Below are 22,562 nucleotides of genomic sequence, written 5' to 3'. Positions count from 1 at the left end.
CTTTTAGATTCCATAGTAGGAAATGGGGACCATCATACTCACCGTACGTACATTCTCTGAATCATTTGGTCTGGCGCTATCTCAAGTTTCATCACGTTGTATGTCATACAGTGGCATCCACCACCTCCGCAGGTCACGGTCAGATCTACCCATTACCTGTCCCCAAGAGCGGACGCTGTACCCCCAACCCTTGGATGCAGCATGAATTTAGAACTAATGAATGTGGATATTATAGGTAGGGAGTGAAGGCATTGTGATATTGAGCAGTGGCAAGCAGGCAGAACCCTTGAAAGGCATGGAAACTTGGGTGACAGTCCAATCCCTTGGAGACTGCTACCCTTGAGATGCAGGGACAGTGTCAGAAAGCGGAATACGTCCCCAGAGATTGAGAGACTCCCATCTGACAAAAACCCATGAGAGAGGTGTGAGGCTTTGTGAAGAAACACAGCCTGGGTCTGGTGACACCAGACAAGTTGGGACCTCTAGAAAGAGATATCCCTGATTGGTTGAAGGTTCATCCGGTTAAGCATTGCTGTAACATTTAGGCGACTGTCCCACTTTATGTGTTGCAACCATTCAAGCTTACTGTGCCTCATAAGGTGATCGTAATTGATATGCTTTGTGTACCACTCTAATATCAGCTGTGTACAGTAAAAATAATCTGTTCAACAGTCATTTGGTCTCCGATTGTGTTTTCTTAAAATGGAACCGCTTAAGTAACCCAACGTTAAATACAAAGCCTTACAACTTTGACGGTCTTGTACTAAAACTTATTACCAGCAATTGATGTGATTTTGAGACATCTACAGTGATTTTATAATTTATCTACCACTTTTTTTTTTGTCTTCCATATTGCACAACACTATGTCCTAACAAACAGCCAGGTTTTAATTGCTAATACAGTTTGGCATGATTTTAATAGTTTGTTCCAATCTTTTATGGAGTGTCATTGATAAATACACTTTATTACTTTGTACCTTTAGGATTACCCAGTTTACATAGGGAGTTGGCATACATTTTCAAAAGAGATTTCTGGTGACCCCACTCCATGCTTTTATCCATGTTAATCCAACAAAGAGAAACTGTGCTGACACACAATTTATTTACCAAAGTACAAGTCCACTGTAGGCAATAATGAAGACTATAAACAATGGAAAAATACTAACTAGTGAAATAATACAAACCGGGGAGTCTATCAGCACAGGAAAATAGGGGCCATGTATAAGTAGAGAGGAATAAGCACGGCCGGGATGAAAAGAATTCTGTAAAAACAATGATGCCAGAAATGAAAGGGGAAAACATAATAAAGTATTGTACCCTGCAGTGACACAGGAACAATATTTCTCAAACAAATGGAAACTACAGCAGAGAGTGGATCATTGGTATGACCTGGGACCACCATAGTAAAGGGTCAATAGATCTGAGCTTTCCGTGGAATGAGCAAATAGTTTTCCCCAATGGTACATTATTCTGTGTTTTATCGTATGAGTAAATTATAATATTATTGATATCTCCGTGATTATTAGGGAGTAGATTCATATTATTACACATTTATATGTAAATCCTATTTATACCTATTTATATAAATATAATACTGTGATTTACAAGTAACTTGAAGATATAACAGGGCTCTCCAAATGTTCACATCTTATTTATGGTAAGGTTCTTTTATGTAGCAGTGGAGCCACTGAGCCCCTAAGGCCCTGTTCACACAGAGTTTTTTGCAAGCAGAAAATTCTATCTAAAATATCAGGTCAGTTTTTTTTGAAGAGGTTATGCACCACAGTCGTTTTTTGCCGCCTTTTATGAGGCGTTTTTACTTCTTTCTTCAACAGATAAAAGAAAAAAACGCGAACGGTCTTTGCCAAAAAAAAGCGTAAAAAGAAGAGTCAAAAAACGCTGAGGCAGCTCACGGCGTTTTTTTCCCCACATCCCATTGATTTCAATGGGGTTTTTTGAGGTGGAAAACGCCTCATGATAGGGCATGCCGCTTCTTTGTCCCGCGAGCGTTTTTTTCCACTCGCAGGAAAAAAACGCCTCCACCTCCCATTAAAATCAATGAGAGGCAATTACGCCTGTTTTTTGCCATGGTTTCCGCAGCAAAAAAAAACTCAGTGTGAACAGGGCCTAAGGCACCAGAGCCGGACTGTTTTTCCAGCTTCAGTGATGATGTGTCAACATCAACTGTAACCACTGCAGCCAATCACTAGCTGTAGTGGTGATGTGTCGACACCACTGAGATCATTGCTGCGGCCAGTGATTGGCTACAGCAGTCACATGTCGTGTCGACACGTCATTGCTGAAGCTGAAAGAACAGAGACTGTGGGGGACCAGGGAAGCGTTGGCATGGGAATGGCAGGGGATTGGTAAGGAAATTATGTTGATATTTTATACCCATGTATTTAGCTATATTCAAGTTGCATTTAGAAGTATATTTAAAGGTTGTAACTATACTATTTAACAGCTGGTCTATAGTATGTATAGATAGCCAAAGAAGTGTAGAGGAAACATTGGCAAGTCTCTGCCACTGCCCTAAACTTAAATGTGGGATATGGCACTGCGCGCAGTGCCCCTTCAGCTGTAATGGGATAACTTCGGCTCACATCGGCTCTTCTTGAGAAAGACAGAATTAGCTGTAGACGGGCTCATAGACTTCTATGAGCCAGTCTTCAGTTAACCCTGCATCTCCAAGAAGAGTTGAGCTGAGTCTAAGTAATTCCAATGGAGTCAAAGGGCCACAGCGCATGGCTGAGAGGTTCTGCCTCTTCATTATAGTGAACGGGAGTCTCAGAACCGATCTAAACTTTTGACATGTCACTATGACATAAAACTACCAGAGAAAGTAGGGCAACATTTTTTACATGCACTATGTATCAAAACAGTAATACAATTTTGATTGATAACCCTGAGGAAGCTAAGTTTCTCCCGTGTAGGGCTAGTCTTTGTTTTTAAGTGTGCGCCGCTCTGCCTGGCTTCTATCTATTGTCTTATTCTTATGATGTTTTAGGTATGTGCCTTTTTGCATTGTATGTCACATTGATTCATGATCTTATCCAATGTTAGGAATTACCGCATGTATTTATGTGTCCGGCAGGTCTGATCTTGTTTGGGTCTTGTGCACATTTCACTGTGTATCTTATTATGGATCACTGTTTGAATTTTTGTATACAATGTTTTTAACTTGTTTCTCCTCTCCTTTTTGGTGTCAATAAAAATGTTGTTACTGATTTGATACTATTTTGGAGGTGCATGTAAATTTTTTCACCCTGCTTTCGCTGGTAGATTTAGGCGTTTGTTCTAGGGTATAGACGTTGCACTCCATAGATAGGTTTTGATATTTCCCTATGAAATGTCAACATTTTAATTAAATGAACGTTAAGGCCCTATTACACGATTTTGTCCGCTGCAGCGAGTGCAGCAAACGCCGATCAACGAGTCATCGTTAATGGGCGCTCGTTTGTTCCTGTCACAAGGAGCTATGGATCGGGGTGAGATGTCGTTACTCCGATCTTTCATACCCATACATTATTATCATGTCGGCAGCCAGTGGCGGATCATCATTAGGGCGCACTGCACATAACCGCACCGGCCCCCTCATGCCCGGTGTCATTGCTAGCATCGGTGGGGGCCCTGGTGCCAGCGACAGCCACATTCACTTGTACAAATGAATACTATATGCTGCAGGCCACGTTAGGCCTGCAGTCTATAAGGTGCTGGGAAGACTCACTGCGCAGGCCGGCGTGATGACGTCACTGCATCACGCTGTTCTGCGGATGCGTCCCACCCGGAGGATGTGCAGCTCTCCATTCATCGCGGGTACGGGGCAAGGTAAGTACAATATATATATTATTTTTTTTTGCGGGGCTGTGTAGTATTTTAAACTTTTATACAAGGGGAGGTTGGAGAGCACTATGTAGCACTATATACAAGGGTGGGGGCTGTGTGGCACTATATACAAGGGGGGGCTGTGTGGCACTATCTACTAGGGGGCTGTGCGGCACTATTTACAAGGGGGGAAGGCTGCGTGGCGCTATCTACAGGGGTCTGTGTGTGGTGCTATCTACTAAGGGGGGATGTGCGGCACTATCTACAAGAAGGGGGCTGTGTGGCACTATCTACTAAGGGGGCTTTGTGGCACTATATACTAGGGGGGCTGTGTGACACTATTTACAAGGGGGGGAAGGCTGTGTGGCGCTATCTACTAAGGGGGGCTGTGTGGAACTATCTACAAGAGGGGGCTGTGTGGCACTATCTACTAAGGGGGCTGTGTGACACTATCCACTGAGGGGGTTGTGTGGCACTATATGCAAATGGAGAGGACTGTGGCGCTATCTGCAGGAGGCTGTGTGTGGTGCTATCTGCAGGGGGCTGTGTGTGTGTGGCGCTATCTGCAGGTGGGCTGTGTGTGTGGCCCTATCTGTATGGGGGCTGTGTGTGGCGCTATCTACAGGGAAGGCTGTGTGTGGCGGTATCTGCAAGGGGGTTGTGTGGCGCTATCTACAGGGGGCTGTTTGTGGCGCTATCTGCAGGGGGCTGTGTGTCTTCACTCTCCCCTCACAGCGATCCAGGGTGACGGAGAGAGAAGAGGACTAATTGTTACAGAGCTCTACAGTGTATGTAGATAGATAGATAGATAGATAGATAGATAGATAGATAGATAGATAGATAGATAGATAGATAGATAGATAGACAGATAGAAAAAAATTACAAAAAAAATGTTTCTTTTTTTTAATCTTTAGTGATTTGTCTGCTCATATTAAAAATGAAAAACACTGAATTATTTAAACTAATCTAGAAAATGAAAGCCTCATAAGTCTTGTAAAAAAAAAAAACTAAGTAAAAATAGTTGTGATATTTAAAGCGGTTCCAAAGATGTTATCATTTAAAGAAGTTCATATCAAAAATGGAAAATTTGACTTGGACACAGGGGCATCAACGACCCTTGGTCATGAAAGGGTTAATTGTGTTTCAAAAAGACAACTTGACATTGTAGTTGACCTTTTATAATCCTATTGTTTAGTCACATTTTCACAAGAAATCTGTAAAGAAATCATGCCATGTCCTCAGCTGTCAGATGCTGCATTCGTACGGTAATACCTGCCTCCGATACACAATGCATTAGTCATTTGGAAAAGTTGGGAGGAAATATAATGTATATCTTTTGAGTAATTAAGGAAAACAAGTTAACAGCACTGATATGATCTGTCTTCAACTCCATGACCATTATGATTTAGTAAAGAAAACTCCCTTTGCCATCTAATTCAATTCTATAAGCAATGGCAATTGAAAAAAACTAAATAAAAAAAGGCGATGTCGATGAAATAGGATATGCCATAAATGTCTGCATGGGAGTATAGAATGAATCATGAAAACAGCTAAAAGAGTGTGTTTCCCATCTCTCTATATAAGTCTATATGTGACCCTATGAATGAGCCATAACAGTTAATGGGTAGAATACTCCTTTAAATATTGTGGTTAAAACATTCTCCATTTTATATCTTATAAACCAAGTCCATTTTTTTAATTGGAACGAATAGAAATAAAGACTTATGAGATACTATTTCCTGCCCAATGCAACACAATGTAATAATGTACTGTTTATCAGTATTAGACGATTACGCTATTGCTTCCGGCAAAACGACGGGTCCGGTGCACAACAGAGACAAATGGAAACCACGGGCAACGTATCTGCCACGATTGAATTCAATGGTGATGGAAACGGAAACCTCTGGATTCCGTTGGTGTCAGTTTGTGTCTGCTCAGGGTCCCATTCTGACTGAAAGCTCAGATGGAACGTCAGAACATGACCCCAACGCAGATGTGAACAGAGTCTAAGGGCATGCCCCCACGTGGCGGATTTCCTCCGCAACTGTCCGCATCAATGCCGCACAGAATCTGCATTGCAGATTCTGCTGCGGATCTGCACAAAATGTGCAGTAAATTGATGCGGACTAGCTGCTGCGGACTGCGGTAAAAGTACTTCCCTTCTCCCTATCAGTGCAGGATAGAGAGAAGGGACAGCACTTTCCCTTGTGAAAGTCAAAGAAATTCATACTTACCGGCCGTTGTCTTGGTGACGCGTCCCTCCTTCGGCATCCAGCCCGACCTCCCTGGATGACGCGGCAGTCCATGTGACCGCTGCAGCCTGTTATTGGCCTGTGATTGGCTGCACTGGACTGGAGACAGAAGCAGGGAGTTCTTGGTAAGTATGAACTTCAATTTTTTTTACAGGTAGCTGTATATTGGGATCGGTAGTCACTGTCCCGGGTGCAGAAACAGTTACTGCCGATCGCAAAACTCTTTCAGCACCCTGGACAGTGACTATTTACTGACGTCTCCTAGCAACGCTCCCGTCATTACGGGAGCCCCATTGACTTCCTCAGTCTGGCTGTAGACCTAGAAATACATAGGTCCAGCCAGAATGAAGAAATGTCAAGTTAAAAAAGCAAAACGCATCCGCAGCACACATAACATGTGCATGACAGCTGCGGACTTCATTGCGGAAATTAGAATCTCCATTGAAGTCAATGGAGAAATTCCGCCATGAGTCCGCAACCAGTCCGCCACTGCTCCACAACAGACAGAGCATGCTGCGGACACCAAATTCCGCTCCGCAGCCTATGCTCCGCAGCGGAATTTTACGCATCGTCTAAACGAACACTGCTAAATTAAAGTGGACGTCAATGGAGAAACGGCTCCGCTGCGGATTAACGCTGCGGAGTGTCCGCAGCGGAATTTAAGTGAAATTCCGCCACGTGTGAACCCAGCCTAACAGTGACTATTTGTCATGAAGATATTTCTCATAAGATAGATGCAAAGACCTAAAAATTCGGGAAATGTTTCTATCATCTTATGTTTAAATCAGTACATTAACGTGGCCCCCACATCTGTGGAGCTTTAAAGGATGATACAATAAACCTGATATAACTATTATGTTTCCTGCTGCAGTTCGCGTTACCAGTGATACCAGTGCCTGGATCTGGCCTAACACTATTGACCTGTGCTACTAGCCTTCTGGAGGAGAGCGATCAGCCAAAAGCCTCTACTCTGAAAATAGTTCCTCATGCCAAGTGGACCTAATAGTAATTGTTAAACTTATGCATCATGTACACAGTACATCAGGAATGGATACAAAAAAAGAGAAGTGGAAATCATTTCATTATACTTTTTCTCTCTTTAGGTTCTACTCCTAGTTTCAGCCTAAAAAACGGATGTAAAATACAGACTAAATCTGCACTGTGTGCATGTACCCTTATGATGGTATTCACTTTCTAGCCCAAAAATGGTGTGGCAATATAGAAAAAATTTATGGTATATAAATAAATATATTCATAATTTAAAAGTGATTTGAAATCAGTGAGGTGAATACGATAGACAGAAATAAAATACATTTTCATGTACAATAGATGACATCCAAAATTGTAGGTTCAATTTAAGTATCTATTCCATAGGCTGAAAATGTTAAAGTTTGCGTTTGTAATTTTGCCACGTTTGTCACCTTTTCATACGATGAATCCTATTTAGTTTTAACTACTGAAGTTTCACTTCTGTATAACAATAAAGCAAACCATTTGTGAATTAGCTACCCAGTGTATTAACTTCTTGGCGCAGCAACCAGTATTCATGTTTTCATTTTTGTTTTTTCATTCCTGCCTTTTAAGAGCCAGAACTTTTTTATTTTTCCATTGAGAAGTGTGAGGGCATCTAAGGAGCTCGACAGAGGGAAGGGACTCCTTCTGTCAGCCCATTGGTGTGATCGCAGGGTAAAGATCGGTTGCGTGGGCAATGGCAGCCTAACAAAGGCCCCATGTCTGCCATGGATGAAAACCTATTAGGCCCTTTCAGAGAACAGCGCGTGATTTTACAACAAATTGCTGCAGTTTTGCCATGCGGATTTCAGCCGTGCAGCTTGTACAGATGAAGCACATGATTTCAATGCGCACATGGACATATTTGTTAATTTTTTTGTGTAATAAATTATTGTAACATCGATTTGTTATTGTTTTTGATCAATTACATCATGTTCATCTTTATATACTGCGCATATATGTTGAAAATATAAACTTCACATGGGGTGACCTTACTTTTTCACATAACTATATAAAAATAAGAAAGGACATGAAATAAATCAAAACAAAGTATTTGAAACGTTACTCAAAATGTTCACGTAAAATCAAATTGTGTTTGTGCTGAAGTGAATGAGCCCTATGCTCATTCACGTGGCGATTTCATGAACGAAACACTGAATATTTATAAAGATGTTAACATTTTCATTTATACAGTAAATATGTGTAGGCAATATACATTTTACCAGGAAATAAATTATGAGGGAGGCTCTGATGTCTTCTGACAGAATATGTTTATAAATTAGATGATGGAAATAGACCAGGTTCTAAACATATTAATATCTAACTTCTTAGAAACTGCTACGTTTCTCCTGCGTTCTATTGTTCAGAAAATTAACAGCCCAAGTTCAACTTCTAGCCCTTGTTTTTCTTGGCAGACTTTCACTATTCTCAGACTTCCCCTATTAATCTCCAAAGGACTAAAATTCCTTAGAAATTGGACTTTCTTGACTCCGTCGGGAGGAATGAAATTCTGTTTATAGGAAATTAATGAAGATTATAATAAGTCACTGTTCATGGGCACTGACTATTATATTAGAAAGTAGAAATATACATGGAATAATGTATCCCCTAATGTAAGTTATTAGAATTTATCAAGGAGTTCCGTGACCTTATAATAGCATATATGTCATGGGACACTTAGATGACTTCTAAAATTCTCTAGAATTCATAGTAGGGGGTACCTCACCTCTTTATGAAGAAAAAGCAGGAGCTTCCTGTCCAAAACTGATTGATTGATTGATTGATTGATTGATTGATTGATTGATTGATTGATTGATTGATATGAAATGCCCCCATCCTTTCCAAAAAGAAGATATGCAGCATTGAATGTATTATTCTGCAGCAACTGGGCTACCGTACTCGATAATACACACTGCAGCTGCTGAGGAACCCCTTTTATAAAAAGAGAGGGAGCACCACCTGCCATTAAATCAGTGATTTACACAGAAGAAGGAACTTCCATGAGACATTTGTGACAGACTGCTTCTACAAGAAGAGATGAGCAGTGATTATGTAATACCACCGTCAGATCTGACATGAGAATGTTATGATTAAACAAATATTTTCTACAGACATGTCAGAGGGAAATTGCCGTTGATGTGTATTATAGTTCAATACATGACAATAATCGGTGTGATATGGTATGATCAAATCTATACTTACCTTATAGCATACATGCCAACTTTTGAGCAGGGACATCAGGGAAATTCTGAAAGTGTTGTATGAAATTTGCTTTTCTATATTTTTTTACTTTATTGCCCATTTATGTAAAAAAGATGCCTCAACATATAATCGTGCCAAACAGCGTGGCGGCTCGGTTTTTTGATGCATCGTGGAGCATTACCCACAGGGCATGCATGAGGTCTATTTGATGTAATGCTTAGGGAATATTAAAATCATATATTTAATGAGGTATTCCATCCAACTTTTACTAATTGCGCGTTTTCTGACCAAATGCCATCCATCTAGAATACAGTGGATAATATCAGGTAATTTATATATCCATCACCGATATGCAAACTGAGTTGTAGCGTCTTTTTTTAACATATTGGTCTCTGACCATTGTTTATAGTACCAAACATCTTTTTGTTACCATTGAAAACATAGACCATATTACTAAAAAAAGACTAGCAGGTTATTTGCGAAAAATCTCAAACTATGAATAAGCAAGGAACGCGGCTGTATTTGGGATTTGTGTTACATGTATCCAGAATATGGCGCCAATCCATGAGAAAAAACAATCTTAGCATTATTAGCGCATTCTGTTTTAGACGTACTTGCCTCACAGTGGCACCATGCCACAGACAACCGGAACCCTCCGTGCTGTGCTGTACAGGTCTGTGTACATGGCGTTGTTATAGGAATGGGGCCTTATTGCTATAAGTAACTTATCCAATATATTTCTAATCTCCAACTAAGGTTGTTTGGTGCTAAATAGTATGTGTCCTATTGTGCTTTGGCCCCATTATTATTGCTGAACATAGGCCATCGGAAGGATCCTTGTTTGTTTTGAATAGTTAAACCACATGTAACTTATCTGGGGGGAAAAAACAAGCTATAATATGTTGAATAGTCCCCTTGTAAAAGTAAGCTTTGTAGATGAAATTTGAAATGTAATAAAAATAAAAAGTGATGAGCTCTGGAATGACAAAGGGTGACGACAGAAAAATTGGTTCCTGAAATCCAACATTACCTCCTTCCTTAAAGGATATGGAAAACTTTAAATGTTTTGTTTTTTTGTTTAATCAATGTGTTTTGTGATTTTAAGCACTTTTCTAATAGACCTTTATTAAAGTTTATTTATTTATTTTTTAATAGACACAAAAGAAAAATAATTTTTAAAAAAAAGTGTTTTTACTGTGTAAAAGTAGGAAAACATAAAAAAATCCATATAAATTTGGTATCGCTGCGATCATAACAACCCGCTGAATAAAGTTATTATGTTATTTATACCACACGGTAAACGGCGTAAAATTAAGACTCAAAAAAATAAGGCGAAATTTCTGTTTTTTTTCCAGTACCCCACTAAAAAAGTTATTAAAAAGTTAATCAATAAATTATAAGTACCCCAAAATGGTGCTATTATAAATACAACTTATCCCGCAAAAAAAAAGTCCTTACACAGCTATGTCGACGCAAAAATAAAAAAGTTATAGATCCTTGAATGCGACGATGGAAAAACTTAAAAAATTGCTCGGTCATTAGCGGCTCATGTAAATACCAATTCCATTTGGATACATACCTCTTGGTTTTTACCAAGTAGCAGTATAGATTGCTTCCATTGTTAGGAGCATTGCTAGGATTTATTTTTTTATTTTTTACAATAGACAATTTATTTTAGATTTTTTTGCATTATAGACTGAAATATATCTTTTAAACTATGTTTTATGATTTGTTAATAAAGTTATGAATTATCATTCTAAAACATTTGGCTACCTCCAGGTCATTTGGAAATATTGTTGCTATGAAGGGGTGTACTTGGTCTGCAACAATGTTTAGGTAGGTGGTACATGTCAAAGTAATATCCACATGAATCCCAGAACCCAAGGTTTCCCATTCAAATATTGCCCAGAGCATCACACTGCCTCTGTCAACTTGCCTTCTTCCTAAAGTGCATCCTGATGCAGTCTCTTCCCTAGATAAGCAATGCAAACGCACCCGGCCGACAACATGATATAAAAGAAAACGTGATTCATCAGACAAGGCCACCTTCTTTCATATTCTGGTTCTGATGCTCATGTGCCCATTTTAGCTGCTTTTGGCATTGGACAGGGGTCAGTGTGGGCACTCTGACCGGTCTGCGGCTATGCAGCGCCAAACGCAGCAAGCTGTGATTCACTGTATGTTCTGACACCTTTCTATCATAGACTGAGTTTACTTTTCAACAAGTTGTGCTGCAGAAGCTCTTCTGTGGGTTAGGACCAGATGGGCAAGCCTTCGGTCCCTATGCGCATCAATGAGCCTTGGACGACCAGGACCCTGTCACCAGTTTACAGTTTTTCCTTCCTTGGATCACTTTTGGCCAGAACTAACCACGGCATAACAGGAACACCTCACATGACTTGCCGTTTTGGAGATGCTCTGACCCACTCATCTAGCTATCCCAATTTGGCCCTTGGCAAAATTGCTCAGATTTTTATGCTTGCCCATTCTTCCTGCATCCAACACATCAACTTCAATATTTTATTCCTGCTTAAAATAACCCAACCCTTGACAGGCGCCATAATTATTGTTATTTACTTCACCTGTCAGTGGTTTTTATGTTATGACTGATCGGTGTTTGTGAAAACATTAGAAAATTATTTTAAAACAACACAATTTACAGCAAGCAATTCTAAATATCAGACACAGAGTAATTTCCACCAGAATTTCAGAACAATTGTAATCAGCTGGAAACCTTACTCTTACAATAAGCAAAAGTGCAAGTGAGCTCACCATCGGTGCTTAGAGTTTTTGCCTCAGTAAATATATTGTAGCTTGGGAATTCCCAAATACCGCATGATCTTAATAGTCAGTTCTCTTCACATTGCCTGGACAGAAAAAGAACATTCAGTAACCATACTCTCCAAAAGGATGTTTAGTCTGTAAATATAAAGACAAACGCATTGAATAATGGATTTTTCTCTGTGACTAAATCAAATGTATTTTCCCATCAGAGAAAGTAGTGGCATTTTACTAGGATATGACATCACTTTCCCTTACATTCTACTAGCAGCACAATAACGGGATATTTCTGCCCCGTGCACTAGTAGGACAGATGGAATTTTTAATTAATCAAATTAAATAGGTTATTCAGGATGTGAATTTTTTTTTATTAGGGGCTGGAAATGAAATAAATAACCAGAAAAGCAATACTCACCTATCCTTGCCCCCCGGCAACCAGCACTACCGTGGTTGTTTACATGCACGTAGCATGTAACCGCTGCAGCTAATCAGAGGGCTCAGAAGGCTCACTGGTGACGAATCGTATTTCTGGCATAATGCCAGAAATACATCATATATGTCAGTCAATATATCATTCTGATGGAGAATTATCTGAGGAAGGTGAGGAAAAGGCTGGAGAATATTATTTACCATGGAGAGAACACAGAGATTGTTGAAGTCCATGCTGTCAAGGGACCAGGATGTTGAACTGGGTAAAGGTCAAGTCTCCACCTGTAGGGCCTTCAAAGTAGTTGAAGCTTTGAAAAAACTATAAAGGCAGAAGTGGAAACATCCTAAGTAAGGTCCATGTTTCCTATGGATGAGGTACACTTAAAGAGACTCTGTCACCACATTATAAGTGCCCTATCACCTACATAAGGAGATGGGCGCTGTAATGTAGGTAACAGCAGTGCTTTTTATTTTGAAAAACAATCTATTTTTACCACGTTAGGAGCTATTTTAGCTTTATGCTAATTAGTTTCTTAATGCCCAAGTGGGCGTGTTTTTACTTTAGACCAAGTGGGCGTTGTACAGAGGAGTGTATGACGCTGACCAATCAGCGTCATGCACTTCTCTCCATTCATTTAGTCAGCGCATAGTGACACTGCATTGTTCACTATGTGCTGTCTTATACTGACACATTAACGTTACTGAAGTGTTTAGACCGTGAATAGACAATCCTTCCAGCCAGGACTTCGTTAATGTTTGTTTGGTACTTACAGCAGAGCAAAGCGTAATCTTGCTGTAACCTGTCATTTACAGCGAGATGTCGCGAGATTACGCTTGCTGTGCTGTAAGTACCACAGAAACGTTAATGAAGTGCAGGGATTGTGAATAGACATCCCGTCTTGGCTGGAAGGAATGTCCAATCACTGTCTAAACACTTCAGTAACGTTAATATGTCAGTATAAGACAGCACATAGTGAACAACACAGTGTCACTATGAGCTGACTAAATGAATGGGGAGAATTGCATGACGCTGATTGGTCAGCGTCATACACTCCTCTGTACAACGTCCACTTGGTCTAGAGAACGTTGCCTTATCCTATGGCCTGGCCACGGAATCTCTTATTAGCTAAGCTAAATGTGCCTGATTGCAGACATTATACAGCTTTAGGCCTGGCAAGTATCAGAGTGGAAGACTGACTGGAAACCCCTTGTACCATTAACTTCTGAAAATCTCCAAGGTTTATAAAAAGGGATCTATTAGATACAGATGTCAGAGTTACACAATATGATATCAGCAGTTGGGTCCCTGACTATCTGGGTGATAGTAGCTCCCAACAGGTAAAGTTGTCAGACAAGACTATGGCCCTATCTACCGCTAGTAGACATTCCTTCTGCCTTAAGGCCCTTTTACAAGGGACAGTTATCGGGGAAACAAGCGTTCACAGAACGCTCATTCCCGATCATTGCCCTGTATAAACAGGGCAATGATCAGCAGATGAATGAGCAAACAATAGTTTATCACCTGATTGTATCGTTTATGCAGCGTAAAATATTAACGTTGTCGGCAGCACATCTCCCTGTGTAAACACGGAGACATACTGCCGACTTGACAGAAATGTTTGGGGATGAGCGATCGTAGTAATGAGCACTCTTCCCCATACATAGCTTGTGAAAGAAGCAAACGCACGCCGATCAACGAGCTGTCTCATTGATCAGCGCTCTTTGCACTGCCCAACGTCGGCCCATGTAAGAGGACCCTTAAACTCTGGGTCACAGTTAATGCTTCCAAGTACAACTTCTGTGGGTTAACGTATGAGTCAAGTAGGGTCTTTGGCTACGAGCTGATTAAGATCAGGAAGAACTTCCCTGACAAGAAGGGGTCACAATTTCTGCAGTCCTTTAAGATAGACATAGATCCTTCAAAGGTGGAAAAACCTCCTCAGATGCCTCAGAAGTCAATAGGCAGACAAAGGTTCCAGAGAGGAGGATTAAGAGGCTCCATAGCCCTAACAAAGTTAATCAGGATGGCCGAGCAATCTAAGGCTCTGCGTTAAAGGGGTACCGGACAACTGATGACTTATATATGATCTGTGGGGGTCCGACACCCGGATCCCGCGCCGATCAGCCGCTCCGGTTGCCTGCAGGAACTGCACGTCCATGCCGGAAGCAGATGGCTCCGGTCATGGAATAGCAGCCGAGCTGCAGTTCTGCAGCTCTGCTCCTATTCATGAGAATAGGAGCAGAGATGCAGTTTGACAGCCCAGCCGCTATGCAATGTACGAAGCCAACTGATTCCGGCTCCATACATTGCATACTGTACTGTGCAATGACATCCGGTGCCCGCAGGCAAACGGAGCAGCTGATAGGTGTGACGTCCAGGTGACCCGCACCACCCTGATAATATCTGGTAGTGGACGACCCCTTTAAGGTTGCAGTCTCCCCTGGAGGGGGTGATTCATATTTAATTTCTGACACCAGAAAGCCCAAACTCTGATGCTAAATCCTTTCCTGTTGGTGGCGTCTCCAACTTTCCTTTGAAGCTGGCAAAGTATAACCTTTTCCTGGGGTTGAGGATCATGTAGTCCATAATATTCAATACATTTCATTTGCTTCCTCTGGGAAGACTTCCCGTACTCCTTCCTTACATCAGGTCATCCTGAAGTCTCCTTCTTACAAATCCTCATAAGGAAGATACAAGAAGAGATCGCTACTCCTTTAAGAGGAACTGGAGTTTATTCTTCTGAAATTCTAGCTCCTATGCCTTCAGGCAAATGAGGGGAACGTATCGACCTGCAATTCTTTAGAAGAAATTCAGATAGGAGACAATCAGATTCATGAAAAGGAGATTTCATGGCCTCTCTGGTCTTGAAGGATACATACCTTCACATTCCACTTTTCCTGCTAAGAATGGCTTTGTAGATAAGATGCAGTGTCAAGCATCCTGTAATTAACAACTCTTCTGTTCAGGATCTCTTCGGCTCCTTACACCTTATTTAAGGTGATGTACGCTACTGATGCTTGTAAGAACCCAGGGGATATCTATGGTTCTTTGCCTGAACGATTCATCTGTTGCTCCATGTTCAAATTACTGTACAGTTACTTCAACGGTGTTGGATAATAAATTGGGAAGTGTCAGACATTGTTCCATCAAAAACAAAGATGCTCTTAGGAATTGTCATAAACTCCCAGGATCTATTCTCCCCTTTCCTCCTGCTTGGCGGGAAAGAATCTTGGCGGCAGAGGGTCTTAAGTTTCATGTCAGCAGCTGCAGAGGCAGTTCTCTGGGCCTTATGGCACTTACGACCCATCCAGAGAGAGATCCAGAACCTAAGGTAAGACAACCCTGAGTGGTTGAATAGTAGGTGCAACCTGCCATTTTAAACTCATGAATCCGTCAGATGTGGAAATATCTAAGAGACATGAGGGTCATTGATCCAGCATCTCTGGGTCTTGTTAATTGCAGATGCATCTCAACTAGGTTGGGAGCACACCTGGAGGAGTATACAGTCCAGGGTTCAAGGAATCCCCTCTTTCTCGAGGTATATGTTCTTCATCCTCAAAGCCATATCATATGCTCTCTTACTTGGATCTGCAAATCCAGGGGAAAGCAGTCCGTGTAAGGTTAGGCAACAAAACTTTAGGCAGGGTGGCATCCGATCAGAACCCTTCTCATGGAAGTGGGAAAGCTCTTTATATGGAGTTGAACTTACCCATCTGTTTGCTGTATATATTTAAGGCTACTTCAACATTATTGCCGACCAACTGAGTAAAGGTATAGCAGTCCAGGGAGAATTATTTCTGATTCTAGAGATATTCAAGCAGATCACCAGGATGTGGGGAGTGCCAGGGAACGATCTCATGGCGAACAGGTTCAGCACCAAGGTAGAAACATTTATCTCCCTAAATCAGGGGACAATTCCTTGGCAGTGGATGCCCTGTCAATCCCTAGGAGGTTCAGGCTGCCCCACATTTTCCCTCCGCTTTCCTTGATATCCAGGGTACTGATGAAATCAGGCAAGACAAGGCCATGGTAAAAGCCATGGCGGTAATGGTTTTTTCCTACTCCCAACTGATTCAGATAAGTTGAGAGTGTTACTGGAGACTTCCCCCAGTGCAGAACATGGTGTTTCAGAGCACTTAACTCAGATCCTGAAGAGATTCAATCTGACAGCCTGAAGGTTAACCAGCCCATGGTCGAATGGATCTTTTCAGCTTGGTATTCCACTCAAGGAGTGGATAGTACCAACACGCAGATTAACAACATCCTAGACTTCCATCGACCTTAAAGGTCCAAATTTAGTCCAAGTCCACCTTTTTTGGTAAGATACTTGGTGAATAGGTTCCTGAAACGATCTGCTAGAATGAGACCTACCATCCTCAGACCTGTGGCAAAATGGGACTTTGCTTTAGTCCTAAGAGGTTTATGCTCATCTACCACCCACATAATTACCTATCCTAAAAAGTTATTTCCTCCTAGTCATAACCAGGGGTGGACATATGCGGTGGAGGGCCCCTGTGCAAGAGGGGAATATGGGCCCTCATGCTCTCCAATAGTTTATCATGGCACACCACGTTGTGTCTCTCCAGCAATGCACCAATAACTGTGAGCCACTGTCTCAGTCCCTTACACGCAATGAACTGGGCCCTTGTGCAGCTGCATGGTTTGCACATGTGGTATGTCCGCCCTGTCCATGTCATCTATCAAGAGAATAGGTGAGCTTCAATCGATGTCATCAGTGGATCCGTACATCAAATTCCTTCATGACATGGTATTGTTAAGCCTACTGCCAAACTTCACTCCCAGAGTACCCCCATTTGCAGCTCGTAATCAGGTCATCTCCCTTCCTGTGTTGTGTCATAAACTTTCTTCTCATGAGAAATGTAATCTCCATTGCTAGATCTCTCCTGTTGTCTTGAGATCTTTTAAGCTTGGAGTAAGAAATCAGGAAAGTTAAAATTTCTTAATTGTTCACTCAGAGAAACAAAGGCTTAAAATTAACCAAAACCTACCCTGGATAGATGGAGTGATGAGACCATTAGACTGGCTGACATTGTTAGAACTCTGATCCATCTCATATTTCTAGAGCCCACTCTACTAGAGCACTGTTCACCTCTTGGGTTGAATAAAGTCTGATCCCGTTGGATTAGATTTGCTGTGTAGCTTGGAGCTTGCAATTAGTACTTATCAACCATTATAGGCTGAATTTTTGATTCTCGGAGAAGACGGCTCTTAAGTGGTAAATTTTGAGTTCCACCAGACAAGAGGGCCCTCCCTATGCTGTTACTTCATGCTGAATCCCCATTATTTTTCTTCTGGTAGGACATGCTGTAAGGGAATTGTAGATTTCTATCGTTAATCTGTTTTCTCTTAGTACTAACAGCAGCACAAGCTTCCCGCCCTGATTAATACTTATAATAAACAAACGTGGTAGGGCCTAGATGTCCTTTTATTAGGGTCAGGGGGCTCTAGTTAATTTGTGTTTAATTTGATTAATCAAAAGTTCCATCTGTCCTACTAGCACACAGGGACAGAAAGACCCCATTATTGTGCTGCTGCTAGGATGAAGGGAAAACCAGATTAACTTTAGAAATCCACACTTCTGTTCAGAGGGAATCCGACTGATTGATTTCATCACTTTCTATGATAGGAAAACCATTTTAAAAATATAATTAAAGTTAAGATAGTGATTTCTTATTGATCCATATTTGGCCTCATTCAATGTTGATTAAATCTATTTTATTAAAAGGATCTCTCAAGTTTTTATACTGCCCTGCAAGAGAGCAGCATAAAGTAGTGACAGACACAGTGATTTTAGTAGTCTGCCACTTAATAATGTTCAGTAGTTTATGACAGTTTACATGTTATATTTGTGCTGCAGCACTTGTGTCTAATGACATGCACGTTTCCCTAGTTCTCCAGTCGTTGATTGACACATTTCTCTCTATTAGGCAACATGTACACAGAAGAAAATTACCAATGACAATTTGACAACTAGTCAACGCACGGCGCTACCGGAACTGCAATCATAGGATGATGTGGGTTACAAGGCAGTGGACAAAGGAGTGAATATTGTGGTATGGCCTACCAATAAATATGATAGAGATGACTTTTCAACAATTACGAGATGGTCACACTTATATCAGGCTATCCACAACCCACGTGGTTTCTTTTCTGCTGATTTGTACACTTTCTTAACAAAGTCCTTGAGCAGGGGATCATTCCCTCAATTTTTTTTTAGGGCTTTATGGTAAAATACCTAATTTAATGTATACCTCTGACACATGCCATACAGTGGCTTAAGTCGCACATAGTCTCCCATGCTAAAAAAAGAATATCATCAACATACGGCACCCAATGGAGCACCATATGGGAGCACAGATAGTTACTATGACTACATAATACCGAGCCACATGGGTCTTCATGTGCCACTGTATTGCCTGCCACACATATCTCTGCCATGGGTAAAAAGCCTTACAGTACACAATGCCCCTCTAAGAGAAGTGCTTTAAAAAATTGTATCCTTTGTTCATGGGCCACAGTGATTACCAGCAACATATAAGTGCAGAAAGTAGAAAGCATATGATTAGCCTGAATGTTTTAATGTGCATATAAAGTTTTTCTGGGATAATTTATGCCATGTCTTGGTGATTTGATCCTCCTGTAACAGAGGAGATGGACCCCCTCAGATACTTGGCCCTATGGCACCTGTTATTAATGTCATAAAAAGAAGTAGAAATACCCCAGGGTTTATTTTAAAATGTTTGGTTTGTTGTTTGGTTGTTTTTGTGTTTTTTTGTAATTTGGGGCTGTCACTTTCAAAGGTGGTTGTACAGGATTAGAAAAATGGCTGTTTTTTTTTTTCTTAAAAAAACAGATTCACACCCATGTGATCGGTCCATGGGTTGTGTCCAGTATTGCAGCTCAGCTTCGTTGAAGTGAATGGGATTGAGTTGCAATACCACAAACAACCCATTTAGCAAATATTAATAAAATTGTATCTAGAATTTTAATCTGAGTAGATTACAGATGCAAGCTTTAAAGACATTTTAGGTCTCTTCTTCATGCATTGTGTGACGAGGATGAGACCTAAGCTGTCTTGAAACGTATAGAATCTGTAATCTACTTATTTAGTTAATAAAAAACATATTATATAGCTACAATTCTTGTCTCTATGGATGGCTAACAAGGTACAATACTGTACTATTAGTATCTTTTGACATACATTAGAAAAGTTTTCTCCTGGCTACTTTTTTTAACCTACTAAACTCTATAAATGACAAAAAAATATAAATGTTAAGGTATACAGTTTTTTTTATTTAAGTCAAAATGGTATATGTGTGGCCGCAATACACGTGGACGGTGCATCCCCCAAATATATTGAAAAGCTTTTGGCTCTTTTGAATACAACAATATACAAAGCAACTTATAGTAGCAGTCTAAGGCAGACCTACGCAACTGCATAGACAAATGTGGTATGAATTTAGCCTTACTATTATAGTCGAATCTGGAACCTAAAACTTGTCTTGAAGAAGTCGATGATGATGTCAAAGATTTTGTCCAGGAAAGCTTTAATTACTGAAGGTCAACCAAGAAGTATGAATATCAATTGTTGACAGAAAATAACATCATTTGTATGCAATATCACAGTATCAAACTCTAGTTCGACACCTTACAAATTTGTGAAATGGAAAATTAGTTAGGTAAATTTCACATTGTAACCATTCTTGAACTTTTATGTATTTTTCCCTGAAATATTGCATTTTGTATTCTGATTAATGTCTTGATTAGTGAAGGGACATTACAACAATAGTTACTGTGTAAGTTCTGTGTTTGCAGGTGCCATTTTTATATTACTGAAATGGCCATAGGAAGCAGTGGTTTCCTGCACAACGCGAGATATGAGGACTTTGCAAAAAAAGTTATCAATTTGCTTTTACTACTTGTTGAATCTAATATAAATATAAAATTCAATATAAAACTTATATAACTAATGATAACATTTCATGTATTCAAAGAGAATCTGTTCAACCAAAATTAGATAACTATAAAATATATTTTGGTAGATCTACATACGTATTATTCCAGTAGATCGCTGCATCTACAAGATTGCCAATCCCTGAGCTAAAACTCCAATGATCAATGATAGAAATAGAAGAACTTCACTTGAATAGAGCTGTGTCGCAGTTCCCTGCACATTGGGAGGCTGGGAGCACAGCTGCGCAGGTAATAAGCCAAATATACCTTGGTCACTTTGTTCTTCTGATCGGCGAGAGTCCCAGTCATGAAATAAACACAGAAAATAACATCATTTGTATGCAGTATCACAGTATCAAACTCTAGTTCGACACCTTACAAATTTGTGAAATGAAAGTTAGTCAGGTAAATTTCACATTGAAACCATCCTTGAACTTTTATGTATTTTTCCGTGAAATATTGCATTTTTTTATTCTGATTAATGTCTTGATCAGTGAAGTGACATTACAACAATATTTACTGTGTAAGTTCTGTGTTTGCAGATGAAATTTTTATATTACTGAAATGGCCACAGGAAGCAGTGGTTTCCTGCACAACGCGAACTATGAGGACTTTGCAAAAAAACTGGTAATGCTTTTACTACTTGTTGAATCTAATATAAATATAAAATGTGGCACTATCTATAGGAGGTGCTGAAAGAGTGAGAAACAACAGACATCTGGAGACAAACTCTTCAGAGGCAAGATGTAGCTGGAAGAAATCTTCATGCTGGTCTGGGCCAAAAGCAGGAAAAAAGGATAGAAAACTACTCCAGTCATAGAAGTTGACCCCTGTAAAGCACTGAATCTAAATGTTTATTTTCCCTCTGACTAATCAGTACTGTATGGTCCGTTGCAAGATGATGGGTGGTAGTGGTACCATTGTTTTTTTGTGAAACAGCTGCTCCCATATCATTACTATTGTTGAGGTCATGCTGTGAGCTGTAGTTTCACATGGTACAAAATGAAATAAAATTGATTAACCTCATTTTGCAAATTATCTTTGTACTGAGCTGTATTTGTGCTGGTGCTTTATATATTTACTGAGTTTTGTTCTGGTGCCTTATATATGTTAGGAGCTTTGTTCTGGTGCTGTATATATGTACTGAGCTTAATACTGGTGCTGTATATATGTACTGAGCTTGTTTCTGGTGCTGTATATATTTACTGAGCTTTGTTCCGGTGCTATATTTATGCACTGAGCTTGGTACTGGTACTGTATTTATGGACTGAGCTTTGTTCTGGTACTGTATATATGTATTAAGCTTAGTCCTGGTGCTGTATTTATGTTTTGAGCTTGGTTCTGGTTCTGTAGTAATGTACTGAGCTTTGTTCTGATGCTGTATATATGTTCTGAACTTGGTTCTGGTTCTGTATATATGGACAGAGGTTGGTTCTGGTAATGTATATATGTACTAGGCTTAGTCCTGGTGCTGTATATATTTTCTGAGCTTTGTTCTGGTGCTGTATTTATGTGCTGAGCTTTGTTCTGGTGCTGTATATATGTGCTGATCTTGGTTCTGTTAAAGTATATATGGACTGAGCTTTGTTCTGATACTGTAAATATAGACTGAGCTTGGTTCTGGTAATGTATATCTGTACTGAGCCTAGTCCTGGTGCTGTATTTATGTTATGAGCTTGGTTCTGGTGTTGTAGTTATGTACTGAGCTTGGTTCTGTTGCTGTCATATGCACTGATCTTAGTAATGGTGCTAGCTATATATATATATATATATATATATATATATATATATATATATATATATATATATGATAAACCAGAGAAACAGAGTCCATATATATCAATGTATGAAACAACTAAATATCTTTATTGAAAAAAAAGAATAAAATACATTAAATGACATAGACAGAGAATCTAAAAATAAATCCTGTACGGATCACAGATGTATACATTGAGTATATATATATATTTAAATACACTGATGGTATACACAGTTACTATAACTCAATGTAACTCCAACATGGGGTGCATCAACATAGGAATGATTTCAAAGTATAAGTTGTGTGAAAAAAGACAATATGCCTAACT

The 22,562-nt window shown here is 40.0% G+C and overlaps 1 long non-coding RNA gene across 1 annotated transcript; it reads left to right on the top strand.

Moving 5' to 3' along the window:
• Positions 1–2,314: 2,314 nt before the first annotated feature.
• LOC142657175 (uncharacterized) lies at positions 2,315–21,086 on the top strand. The gene is made up of 3 exons (XR_012849829.1): positions 2,315–2,366; positions 18,450–18,575; positions 21,018–21,086. It is a non-coding gene; the product is annotated as an uncharacterized LOC142657175 (long non-coding RNA).
• Positions 21,087–22,562: the final 1,476 nt, after the last annotated feature.

Source organism: Rhinoderma darwinii, chromosome 7, assembly GCF_050947455.1.
Source record: "Rhinoderma darwinii isolate aRhiDar2 chromosome 7, aRhiDar2.hap1, whole genome shotgun sequence".
NCBI lineage: Eukaryota > Metazoa > Chordata > Amphibia > Anura > Rhinodermatidae > Rhinoderma > Rhinoderma darwinii.
The sequence above is the reverse complement of the archived record's forward strand: the minus strand, read 5'-3'. Positions and strand labels throughout refer to the sequence as shown.